We start from the raw sequence: 13686 nt of genomic DNA on the forward strand, positions 1-13686 counted from the left end.
GAAAACAGGCCCGTATTACCTTTCAGAATCTGTGAAAGAGTTGTCTGATGTAATCCAAACAGTCTTTTATAATACTGGAGCTGGAGGGACTCTAACTTCTGTGCCGCTTCTCCGCCCCAAATCTCTGCTCCATATTCTATTACTAGTAAAATTTTTGTATTAAATATTCTTTTATGCATTTTTAGGTTTTTAATCCCCGTTATTAACGGGTTTCTAAAAACTGCAGACATGGCCACTTTGCCTCTATTAATTTTCTCATCAACATGACTCTTTCAACTTCCATTTTCCGATAAAACAAATCCTAAATATTTGATTCTTTTAATTACATTCAGTTCCTTATTTTTAAATTTAAATCTATAATTATCTTTAACGCTTATTTCCCTTTTTTTTAAATAACAACTTCACTCTTTTCAACATTCAGCCTTAAATTTTTTATCTGCAAATATTCTTCTATGTGACTCAGAAGCGTCTGCAGATCTTGCGGTGTACTAGCCACCAAAGCAATATCATCTGCAAATAATAAAAGTGATAGTTTATGGGTCTCTAGACTAACTTTCGGAGGCCATCTATTCTCTAGAAAATCAACAACATGATTTATAAGAATATTAAACAATTTAGGAGAAAGAGTGCTGCCTTGTTTTACTCCCAGCTTAATATTAAAAAGCCTAGAAAACCTGTTACCAACTAAGACGATTCCACTCACACAAATATACATACTCACTATCAATCTCAGAAACAAATGAGGGAGGCCAATTCTAAACAGGGCATCCTTCAATAGCTCTCTGTCGACACTGTCGAACGCCTTGTGGAGGTCCAGAAATCCCACATAAAGACAAGTTTTTCCCTTTCCATATTTATCAATTAATGCCTTTAAAGTAAATATTGTATTTACTGTCCCGTACCCTGTCCTAAAACCTCCTTGTTCTTCATGTATTATATTATTTTTATTTAACCATTTAGAAAGCCTGGTATCTAGTATTTTCTCCATTACCTTACTTAAAGCAGGGACAAGCGCTATTAAACGATAATTCATGTGCAACTTAGGGTTTCCTCTCTTAAAAAGCAGCATAAACAATGATCTCTTCCACTTATTTGATCATTGTCCTGAAGTTAGCACCTTATTACAAAGAAAAACAATTATTGACATAAAAATTGAAAGAAAATTCTTAAATAACGTCATTGGTACACCATCAACACCCGCAGCCGAACCTCCTTTTAAATTCGTAAATACAAACTTAATCTCATCATTACTCACTTCCCCTACTAAATCATAATCATGTTCCTTCATAGGATAAACAACCAACTCTAGGGTATGTGCTACCTCTTGTATTTCTGCACAATCACCTTCCAAGCTTTCTAGGTAATCATCCCAGGAATTGGCGTCTGGAGCCACCTGGGTATTTCCCTTTTCATTTCCAATATCATTCCTTATATAACCCCAAAACTTCTTAAAATCTTTATTCCTAAAATCATCTGCAATATCCAGTTTCTTCTTATTCTCAAACTCTTTTTTTTCCCTTTTAATTAACCTTTTATAATCTCTTCTTGTATCTTTATATTCGGCTAATCTTAATTTGATCTTCAGCTCTATCACATTCTTTTAAATGACTCAATAAATATCTGACCTTTTCTTTCATTAACGTACATTCCAAATCAAAATATCGCTCATTTTTTTTTTTTTTTTTTTTTTTGTCAGGTTACACGATACTGCACAACTGCAAATTATTTCATTTAACTCAATAATTATACCATGTATATCTTTTCCATCGTCTTCTAACGCTTTCAACTTATTTGTTACATGCAACTTCACAAGCTCCTTTTTAAATGTTTCAAAATCATTATCGGTTAAATCATATCTAATTCGCTTTCCTAAGCCGACTAATCTAAGCTCCCCATTACATAAATTTATAACTCGAAGAACATCATCCTGAAGCTTCCCAGTCTTCAACTCAAGCTTAATAGCTCTATGATCGGATCCAACTAAATCTAGTACATCCATATCAATCGATTCAGGTGCAAAATTCGTATTAATCAGCGCATAATCTGCAACACTTGGAGTTGGGCCCGAAAGGCAAGTAAACTCGCCCAGACCCTTATCATTTCCAAACCTTCCATTCGCAATGATCAGACCATGTTCTCCACAAAGCCCCAGGAGCTTTCTTCCCCAAACATTTATTTTTCTTTTTTCATCCTTATTGCTTCGCGGTATTCTACAACAAATAGGGACCAAATCTCCTAAACCTGGGATTAATAAATCTGGAACCTCAGCCTCAACACCAGTATAAGCATTAAAATCCCCCATCAAAACGCACTCAAAATCACTATAACTTTCTTGTATTAGCAACAGTTCATCATCTAAAATTTCCCAAGTATTTGCTCGACTATACGAACTATTTTTCGGAGGGATATACACAGCGCCCCAAATTAATTTCTTCTCACATTTAGAACAAAAACGCAGCCAAATTAAGTTTTCACATCTACTATTAACTCTTTCATAACCATCAATAGCTGATGATTTAATCAAAACCAAAATACCACCATAATGTCTATTATTTCTTGCTGGTTTACGCACAACCTGTTCAACCAAATACCCTGGGAGAGATGATATAGGAGAATGATTGTTCCATGTTTCAATTAACGAAATCACATCAAACGAAAGTAATTCATCATATAAATAAGGCAACTTATCACGTAGTCCTTGTATGTTCCGTGACACTAAACTCAGTATATGGCTCTTTAATTCCTACGCTTTCTGTCAGTGCATCAATATCACTAGCCATTTCTTGGAGTTTCTCGTTCCTGGCCTCTGTCGGGGAAAAGGCAAAATGGTAATACTCACGACTGCGACTTTTAATATTTGTTAGCATATTTCGCTGTTTATTATCAACAAGTTATATATGTTGCCCATTGTTTAAATACAAGGTTATACCAACCTTGTATATAGGGTAATGTTGAAAAATTTGAAACCTTGACAATCAGATTAAAACTGAATTAATTTTAATTAATTAACTAAACAATTAATTTGAAAAAAAACTTCCCAAAAAGAAACTTTTCAAAGAAAACTAAAGAGTTTCATTAAACTTAAGACCAGCAGAAATAAATTTCAATTATAATTCAATCTTAAGACTACCCGAAATTACTGTTAAAGAATAAATGAAACCCAAAACAAACAGAAATTGAATAAACAATCATTGCAAACAAACATACAACAGGTACTAGTATAAAAAAATAAATTAATCTTAAAACGAGTAAAATTTAAATTGAATAAGCAAATCAAACTTACAACGAACAAAAATGACTAGAAACAAGAGTTTGCTTACTGTCCCCTTCTCTAACTTTAAAAGTCCAGATCCTACTGTGTCATTTGACTTTTATTGAAAACTACATGGTCGTTTTTAGTTTGAATTAAATAAAAAAAGCAAATTTTTTTTTTTAAACTTAAAGTAAGGATAGACATTTAAACTTAAAACGAAAAGAAATTATTCCGTATATGAAAGGGGCTGTCCTCTCCTCCGCTCCTCGCTCTTTACTCTAAAGTTTGACTCTTTGTCACAACTCTACTTTTTAAAACAATAAAAACTTTCGCGTAAAGAGCGAGGCGTTGAGGAGGGAACAGCCCGTTTCAAATACGAAATTATTTCAGTTCGTTTTAAGTTTTAATGTCGCTCTTTACTTTCAGTAAAAAAAAAAAATTGTTTTGTTTATAATCTAATTTCTGAAAGTTTTTCAACTAATACAGGTTCGAATTTGGCTCACCGTACATGAAAAATTAAAACCAAATTTCCATATTAATTTTGACAGATTTATTTCGTATATGAAGGGTTGCCCCCTCCTCAATACTTTGCTTTTTACGATAAAGCTGTTAGCACTTTTAAAAAAGCTTTCTATTCTAATTAAATGGCCCCCGTGTTTCAGTTCTAGTAAACAGTCAAATTTTAGAGTAAAGAGTAATTTATTTAGGAGGGGGTAACCCTTTAGACATGGAATAATTTATGTTTGTTTTCAAAGAATGCCGGTAAATCTGGCTCACCCTCTATGAAATATACCCCTCCCCCTCACGGAAGACTCCTCCATGGATATTTTATCCAACGTAAGATGCAACCTCTCTCCGTCAAATTCCTTCTAGACAGCTCCATCCTTAGCATTCTTTCTAATCGGGAACTTTAATCTCTAATCGGTTTCTTGATCACTCCAGATTTCCCCCCTTCCGTGGAAATTATTTCCCAGAAAGCAAAACACGCGGAAAAAAGCCCCTGGATGATTCCCCCAGAACATGTACACATGATACATTTTTCAAAGAGAATGTAAGACAATTAAAAAGAATTTCGTATAGTAATTTTGTCAAGTTCCCCAGTGTAAAATGTCCCCTGGGATACTCACCCCCCCCAGGAATTCCCCTCTCCAAGGAAGATTCTCTCCATAGGAACTCACCCAAGCACAACCCCCCCCCCAAAAAAAAAACGTCTGTATACTTCCCAATAACAAATACTATACGTAAACAACGGGCAAATTTCATAAATTACAGGCCTCTCCCCACAGACTGTAAGGTTCATTTTACACCGAAAAACATAATTGTTTGATCTCTGTACTATACTGAACAAACTGGCTATCTCAAAATTTTGATCAGATAATTTCGGAGAAATAATGGGCGTGGGGGCTCCAATCTTTTTGGTAACTTAAAAACAGCAATAGAACTTTAGTTTATGTTCGAATGAGCCTTATCTCGATATTCAAGGACCACTGGATCGATTTAAAAAAAATTAAAAAACACAGACACTTCCGTGATCTTTCTTCTGGTAAAAAAAAATCCATTCATGTGTGTGACATTCTGAAGATGTTTCATTTTAGATTTTTTTTTTCTTTGAAATGTAAGAATATTTAAGTATTTTTTTCTCAGTGTAATACATGACACGTTTAAATTCTCTTGATGTTTCAAAGTTAATTTTTGATTTTTTTTTTCGTTGATATTTTTTATTTGGATTATTTCTGTTGATTTTTCGTGGTTTACCTTGTCACTGTTACATTTACTTGATGTTTCAAAGTTCATTTTTGATTATTTTTTTTTGTTGAAGTGTAAGAGTTGGATTATTTCAGTAGTGTTTTGTCGTGGTTTTACCTTGTCACTGTTACATTCTCTTGATTTTTTAAATTTTATTTTTGATTTTTGTTTTTGTTGAAGTGTAAGAGTTGGATTATTTCAGTAGTGTTTTGTCGTGGTTTACCTTGTCACTGTTACATTCTGAAAATGTTTCAAAATTCCTTTTGGACTTTTTTTCGTTGAAATGTAAGAATTGGAATATTTCAGTAGTATATTGTCATGGTTTACCATGTCACTGTTACATTCTAAAGATATTTCAAAATTCATTTTGGATTTTTTCGTTGAAATGCAAGAGTAGGAATAGTTCAACAGTTTTTCGTCATGGTTTACCTTGTTTCTGTTTCATTCTTAAGATGTTTCAAAGTTCATTTTGGATATTTTTCATTGAAATGTAAGATTTGGAATATTTCAGTAGTGTTTTGTCATGGTTTACATTTTCACTATTAAACTCTCTTGATGTTTCAAAGTTTATTTTGTGTTTTTTTTTCATTGAAATATAATAGTTTGAATATTTCAGTAGTGTTTCCCCGTGGTTTACATTTTCACTGTTACATTCTCTTGATGTTTCAAAGTTCAATTTGGATATTTTTTTGTCCTTGAAATGTAAGAGTTGGAATATTTCAGTAGTGTTCTGTCATGGTTTACCTTGTCACTGTTAAACTCTCTTGATCTTTCAAAGTTCATTTTGGATTTTTTTTTTCATTGAAATATAAGAGTGGGAATCTTTCAGTAGTGTTTTGTCGTGGATTACCTTGTTACTTTTACATTATGAAGTTGTTTCAAAGTTAATTTTGGATTTTTCTCGTTGAAATGTAAGAGTATGAATATTTCAGTAGTGTTTTTTCGTGGTTTACCTTGTCACAGTTACATTCTTAAGATGTTTCAAAGTTCATTTTATATTGTTTTCGTTGAAATGTAAGACTTGGAATATTTCAATAGTGTTTTGTCGTGGATTACCTTGTCACTGTTACATTCTGAAGATGTTTCAAAGTTTATTTTGGATTTTTTCGTTAAAATGTAAGAGTTGGAATATTTCAGTAATGTTTTGTTGTGGTTTACCTTTTCACTGTTACATTCTCTTGATGTTTCAAAGTTCAGTTTAGATTTTTTTTTCCCTTGAAATGTAATAGTTGGAATATTTCAGTAGTGATTTTTATTTGTTTACATTGGCACTGTTATATTCTCTTAATGGTTAATATTTAATTTTGGATTTATACCGTTGAAATGTAAGAGTTAGAATATTTCAGTACTCTTTGTCGTAATTTATATTGCGATTGTTAAATTCTCTTGGAGTTTGAAAGTTTAGTTAGGATATTTATCGTTGAAATGTAAGAGTTGGATTATTTCAGTACTGTTTGTCGTGGCTTACCTTGTCATTGTTAAATTTTGAAAATGTTTCATAGTTCATTTTGGATTTTTTTTCGTTGAAATGCGAGATTCGGAATATTTCGGTATTTTTTTTTCGTGGTTTACCTGTCACTGTTACATTCTGAAGATGTTTCAAAGTTCATTCTGGATTTTTTTTTCATTGAAATCCAAGAGTTGGAATATTTCAGTAGTGTTTTGTCGTGGTTTACCTTGTCACTATTACATTCTCTTGATGTATCAAAGTTCATGTTGGTTTTTTCTCTTCGTGAAAGATTTAAACTGATTTTTCTCCTCATAATACTGCTAGGAAACTAGTGCAAAAAAAATGTCCTATTCTACTTGATCAAAAAAAAAAATAATGACCAGCATACAAGTTCCATTTTATTTCTTAAATCAAAGATATCAATGTAATAATGTCAATAAAAAATACGTTCCAGCGTCTAAAAAGTGAGCCCCTAACAAACAAACGAAATAACAACTTATTGTATAGGAACTTTTTTTTATTCCAATAATGACACTTGGTTTATTGCACTTTGTGAATATCTTTGAATAAAAAGGTCCTAAGTAAAAAATCCTCTCATTTAAAAGCAGTGCATTCTTCTTGTGATAGTAACGGTTGGGAGGTATATCCCGGTGATTGCAGATGAATATTAATCTAGTTTTGAATATAGCTTCTTGATCCTATGTATCGCTCACAAATCTCATAGCCTCCAGTTAAAGCAGAAGGTTTCACTGGAATTTTTCCCCATTAACTCCTTGAACAAAAGAACTTTCTATCAAGTCATATTTATATTCATTGATGATACTGTCTTCAAGTTCCCTATTTCTTTTGCTTTGGATTCCACTATCTATTTTAACATTATTTTTACACAGATAACAATTTTGGCACGTAGACAAGATATGATTAATGACATTAGTGACGGAGTATGCCTGTCTTCTTCTTGTCTTCATTAAAATGGTAATACCTAAAAAATTGCAATAGGATGTATCGACTGGTAGCATGTTACCAAAAGCACTAGCCAGAAGATACCCCTCTTCATCAGTTATTATTTTTATTTTGGCATTCTCTTTGAGTCTGATCATCTCTGGATATCTCACTCTCGCATATCCACCATTTGCACAATGGAATTTTTTTGGTACTCTAAAGAAATTTAATTCCTTACTGTCATGACAATGCACGCATACCTTTACAATAGTGCGACCACTGATACCTATTTCCTTTTTCAAATACTTCTGCTTGTTGAGATTAGATTCTACAATAACACTATCATGTTGACACACTTTTTAAACCTGGAAAAAAAAATCAGTTTGTTCTTCATGAGGAAACATTGAATGAGAACCATCAGTACTCATGAATATAAGTACGAGTAGGCATAAGAATAAGTTTAAAAACTTATATCATAAGTGTCATTCTATTTTTTCTGATATGATTTAGAGATGTAAAAAAAAAGTTTGTTTTTCATGAAAAAATATTGAAAGAGAATCATCACTCCTCATCAATAGTATGCACAAGAATAAGTTTTTAAAATTTAAATTAAAAGTGTCATTCCATTTTTCTGATATTATTTAGATATAAGAAAAAAGGTTGAAAAAAAGTTATAAAAAACTGTCAGAAAAAAAAATTAAAAAAAAAACTGTCAGAAGAAAAAAATTGGTCACTACAAACATTATTTTTCTAATAGTAAAAGTCGCAACACAAATATCGATATCCTTTCCATTTTGAAGTTGGAAAATATTAAATGTGAATTTCTTATGTTTTAAGTGTGTTTCATGACATTCTAAGATATGCAAAAAAGTTTTTAAAAAAGATAAAAAAAAGGTAAAAAAAAGTTTAAAAAAAATTGGTCACTACAAACATTACTTTTCTAATAGTAAAAGTCGCAACCCACATATCTATATCATTCCCATTTTGAAGTTGGAAAATATTAAATGTGAATTTCTTATGTTTTAAGTGTGTTTCATGAAATTCTAAGAGATGTAAAATAAAGTTAAAAAAAAGGTTAAAACAGAGTTTCATTCTATTTTTTTTGATATGATTTAGAGATGTAAACAAAAAAATTTGTTTTTCATAAAAAAATATTGAATCGGAATCATTAGTCCTCATCAATAGTATGCACAAGAATAAGATTTTAAAATTTTAATTAAAAGTTTCATTCTATTTTTATGATATGATTTAGAGATGTAAAAAAAAAGTTGAAAAAAAAAGTTGAAAAAAAAATTGGTCACTACAAACATTATTTTTCTAATAGTGAAAGTCGCGACACACATATCTATATCATTCCCATTTTGAAGTTGGAAAATATTAATGTGTTGGTGGGGTGGGGGGGTGGAGAGTTGTGGCATAGTGGGGGGTGGGGAACTTTGGGCCGGAATCATAATAAGTATGATTTGCCTCATGTACTAGGCCCGCAAGTCATTTAAATGCAGTGTTTACATTTTTTTATATATATTGCTCTTTACCAACCTCTGAAGATCCAGATTCAAAAATATTTAACAATTCGTTAACTATAATGGGGTCTGTATAAACCACCCGATAAATTTATTAGAATTAATTTCTTTACCCACTAAGAATATAAAAGAATAACTTACTTCTTGCGTGTAGCTTTCATCAATATTCCTTTTGTTAGAATGCATCATTGTATTTCAAATGCCAATTTTGAACTGAGAAAATAACTCATCGACAAAGTTTTTATACCCGTGTTCAAGGTTAAACATAAAACAACCACACCTTAACAATTAATTAACAGACAGAATTTCATAACTTCATACCAGGAAACGAATCACCATACCATGAAAACACTCACGACTTTTATGCTTGTATGGCGGGAGTACTGACCGCTTGAAACTGTTATAGCTATATGGGGAGACACTCTGCTCGGAGATATTAAAGCTATATGGGGAAACACTCTGCTACCTTATATTATAGCTATATGGGGGGACACTCTGCTACCTTAGATTATGGCTATACTACTGGCACATTCGTTCCTAAAGAGCCAAACAGATGCAAAATAAACACAATTTATACAAATAAAACGGTTAATGCAGACATTTATTTTAAAGCTTCATATAACTAAGTTGATTCTCTTGATATTTGATAGAGCTATTTACAGTAATGTATAATTACGCATCAGCTATCTTCAAGGAGGACCGCTGAGTCATTGTTAAAGATGGGGGGGAGCGGTGAGCCCGACACCTCAAAAAGTGCATTTGAATGTTCAAAGCAAATTTTTTTAAAAGTAAGTAAAAAGGATTTTCTTTTTCAAATGCAAAGTAAGGGGCAATATTGAAACTTCAAACAAGTAGAAACTATTCCTTATATGAGGGGGGATGTTCCCTTCTCAACGCCTCTCGCTTTACGCTAAAGTTATATGGTGCTTTAAAAAAAGCTTCTTATTTCAATTAGAAGGCCGCTATGCTTGAGCGGTTGTTATTTAAGAACTTGGGTAAAATTAAAACATTAGTGTAAAGAAGAGGAGCTTGAGGAGGGTAAAAATATGGAGTAATTCCTTACTCCTCAAATATGAAGTTAGTCAAATTAAATCCTCAAATATGGAGTAATTCCTTGGAGTAAACCAAGAAACAAAAACATCTATACATACAATTGGTGCTACTATGACTGTGCACCACAGAAGCTCTATTTAGTCCCTCTTTGTTTTAGTAGTAGCAGAAGTAGTAGTAATGGTAGAAGTAGAGTAGCAGTAGTAGTGGCAGCAGTAGTAGTAGTAGCAGTAGTAGTAGTAGTAGTAGTAGCTGTAGCAGTAGTAGGCCTAATAGTAGTGGTAGTAGTAGTAGCAGTAGTAGTAGCAGTAGCAATAGTAGTAGTAGTAGTAGTAGTAGTAGTGGTAGTAGTAGTAGTAGTAGTAGTAGTAGTAATAGCAGCAGTAGTAGTGATAGTAATAGTAGTACTAGCGTGGAAATTTTGCCTTTTTGGTCAACTGATTATCCCCCTCATTATATCCTGAAAGTTCCAACATAATGCACTCAGTCATTCCTCAGTTACGCCCTTTCGACAACCCATGTGCACATAACTTGTTTTGATTCAATTCCCCTCAATATTTTCTGAAATGTTCACCTGAATGCCCTTCGTCTTTTTGGAAACTAAGGGTCAAACATTCCCTATTTTCTTAACAAAGTATTATATGTAAACAATTGACGAATTGTATAACTTACAGCCATTGCCTCGAGAGCAGTTGGGAGAGGTCTTTGGTATCCCCAGAAACATAGCTACTGGACTTTTCAACTAAACTGAACAGGATGGCTATCTCAAAACTTTGATTGGATGCATTCGGGTAATCGATCGGAGTGGGAGGGGGACTGGTTACCCTCCAATCACTTTTGATTCTTATAAAGAGCTCTAAAGCTTTAAATTTTCAATTGTATGAGCTCCTTCTGAAGTTTTCACGACAACTCTTTCTATACGAAATACCTTGGAAAAAATACAGTGTACCCACATTGCTTTTTACTTAGGTAACGCTATATTTTTTAATGCTGCTTTATAGTAAACCAAACTATTTTTTTTTCGGGCTATTCTTACTAAATCAGTGTGGGTACTTAACGAAATGCTTATGAGAAAAACTTGGTAAACCTTTTTACTGTTTGTTGTACAACCCGAAATTTTCCTTGCAAAGTAATTAAGAAAAATCCTCTCTCGGATTCCCTCTCTTTTTGCATAGGATATTCCCTATAGACTCAACATACAAAAAAATAGTAACTAAATTTGACCCGGTAAAAAAATTTACACAAACTCTAACCCAGAAAAGCTCAGCCAGACAAAGCCAGACCCCATGTAAAGTCAACCTTCAGGAAATTCAACCTTGCACAGCTCAACAAAAATCAATCTGAATGAAATTCAACCAAGGAGAAACTCAGTCCATGTAAGTTTCAACCCAACAAAACTCAATCAGTGCAAAACTCAACCCGGTGAAACTTAGCCTCCAAAAATAACTGTAAAATGTTATTCCTGGAGAGTTTGTCCTAGTAACAACCGTTATTTGTCTTTCACATCAAATCACCCGATCCAAGTAAAAAGGGGTGTGGTTATTTCTTTAGTGGATAGGGTATTAAAATTAGCATCACCATGATACATAAGAAATTAACTAATTTTTATTAAGGATATTCTAATAGGTAATGGCTATCCGGAAAAAATGATTTCTCAAATAATTGAAAAGAGGAAAAAAAATTTGACGGAGCCAAAAATATTAGAAGAAGATGTGTCAAATCAAGAAACAAATTACATAACTTTGCCTTTTGTACCAATTTTATCACAAAAATTAAGAAGAGAATTAAAAAAACATAATATAAATACAGCATTTAAATCAGGACATAATATAAGCTCGTTGTTAAATAAAGGGAAAGACAAGATACCGAGAAATTTGCAAAAGGGAGTTACAAAATTCCATGTTCTTGTGGAAAATTTTATGTGGGTAGAACGCAACAAACTTTAGAAAATAGGCTAGAACAACACAAGAATGCAATAGATTACGCTCTAAAACAAAACAAAACACCAGAAACGTTTGAGTCAACGGTTGCAGAACATCTTTATAATTTTCCTCATCACAGTATTTTATTTGATCAAACAAAAATAGTAGATACGTCTGTAGGACTTTTACAAAGCTTCAGGGAAATTATAGAAATAAAAAAGATAATATATGGGGGTACTAGTATCAATAGAGATTAAGGGGAATTTGGGATCAATTCAGTTTATAATAGTTTAATTAAAATGCAGGCAAGATATTCAACCAATACTGATTTTAATAATATTTCTGAAACGAAAGATGACCTTGCGAACAAAGGTCAGAATGGGTTAAATGATGAGAAAAGTAAACGAACTGCAGCTAAGCTTGCAACAAAACGAATCCATTCAATTTATAATTCATAAAATGGTTGATGAACTTGTGAAATTTCATTAAGGGTTATGGACCGGGGGGTTAGTTGACCTTTTATTGTTTTGGTCTAAGTATAAATATATTCTTCATTTTTGATAGATTTCAATTTATATACTGGTAGGAGGCGAGTAGAATCAATATAGACATTCAGTACATGGAAGTGTTTATTTAATATATTTAAATATATATAATGAGAGGAGTCCAGTTGAAAGACATTCAGTGCATGTAAGTGTTTAATTAATATGTGAGTTTTGTTCTTATTTATTTATATTTTTCTTTCGTTTTTGCTTTTTGTTCTCTTTATGTGTTTAGTATGTTTTATTGTAATGTAATTTAGGTTGTTTTTTTTTGCTTTATTTATTTATTTTTTTTTTCCGTTGAGAAAGGCTCCCGGATGTCGGGCCGAAATATTCGGAGCTTTTGTGCATAATTAATTGTTTTGTAGTTCACTGCTTGTTAGAAAATTAAAACCCGTTTTTCGTGTTTAAAAATTTTTTTTTGTTTTTAATGGAAAAGCAGTGTGGTCTAAGAAATTAAGTTTGTCATATTAAGACTAATCATATGGGCACCATGTTATGAAACAACTTGTTACAGGGATAATTTGTCAAGACGCACGGATGGAGGGAGTGCCCTAAGCGTGGTGGGGTATTGAAGGTTACCGCTTGGAAAGTTTATTTTTAAAGGTCAATATGTACATGACTGAGATAATGATGTCAATAGTCACATCAGTGGTGTTCTTCATGACACCAGCAAAGTAAAAGCCGACGATGAAGATAATGACGATGGTTTTGAGGAGCTAGATCTGAGTAACACAGAAAATGGCCCTTGATATTATCCATCGATGTCCATATTGACGTCATTTTCAATGTCGCCACCGCTGACAATATGTTGTTATCATGAACTGTTATTTTTTCTGTGTTTTACATTGTGGCCACCTTAATGATCACTGTTATCATTATCGTATCTTTGCGCCACTGAAATCATCATCAGCATCACTACCATCGTCCAAACCCTTTCAACTGGAATTGAAATTTATCCAATTATGTGATCTTAAAGAAAAACGACAAAAGCTTTCGGCTCTTAGGCACAAAAGCTTAATTCAGATTCATCTATTACAAAATTAACAAAAAGTGTCTTACTTTTTTTGTTCATGTTACATTCAAATAAATGACAACCTTGCTTCCTTCTAAGAGTGAGACTAAGTTTCTAGGGCACATCAATTCTCTTAGCTCTTTTTTGTTTAGCAGAGATAAGAGTTGTTTTCTAAGATAAGTATTGTAATGCTATCAAAAGCTACTAGGTCTGCATGATACTGCAGATTAAGCGAATTTTCAT

The sequence above is a fragment of the Artemia sp. Qi Xiang Cuo genome, chromosome 11 (assembly GCF_049724085.1).
Source record: "Artemia sp. Qi Xiang Cuo chromosome 11, ASM4972408v1, whole genome shotgun sequence".
Taxonomy (NCBI): domain Eukaryota; kingdom Metazoa; phylum Arthropoda; class Branchiopoda; order Anostraca; family Artemiidae; genus Artemia; species Artemia sp. Qi Xiang Cuo.